Below are 320 nucleotides of genomic sequence, written 5' to 3' on the forward strand. Positions count from 1 at the left end.
ACCTGCTGGACTCAGGCGATCCTTCCGCCTCAGCCTTCCAAGTAGCTGGAATTACAGGCACACGCCACCACACTAGGCTAATTTTTTGATTTACTGTAGAGGTGAAGTCTCACCAAGTTGCCCAAGGCTGATCTCAAACCTGCAGGCTCAGGCAATCCTCTCACCGTGGACTCCCAAAGTGCTGGGATTATAGGCGTGAGCCACTGTGCCTGGCAAAAATGTTTTGTATCATGTTTGGGTGGTGGTTACATGGTTGTTGGTCAAAATTCACAGAATTGTACACTTAAAACGGGCACCTTTTTTTTTTTTTTTTTTTTTGA

The sequence above is a fragment of the Carlito syrichta genome, unplaced genomic scaffold, assembly GCF_000164805.1.
Source record: "Carlito syrichta isolate Samal-C Ts95f unplaced genomic scaffold, Tarsius_syrichta-2.0.1 Scaffold63322, whole genome shotgun sequence".
NCBI classification, from domain to species: domain Eukaryota; kingdom Metazoa; phylum Chordata; class Mammalia; order Primates; family Tarsiidae; genus Carlito; species Carlito syrichta.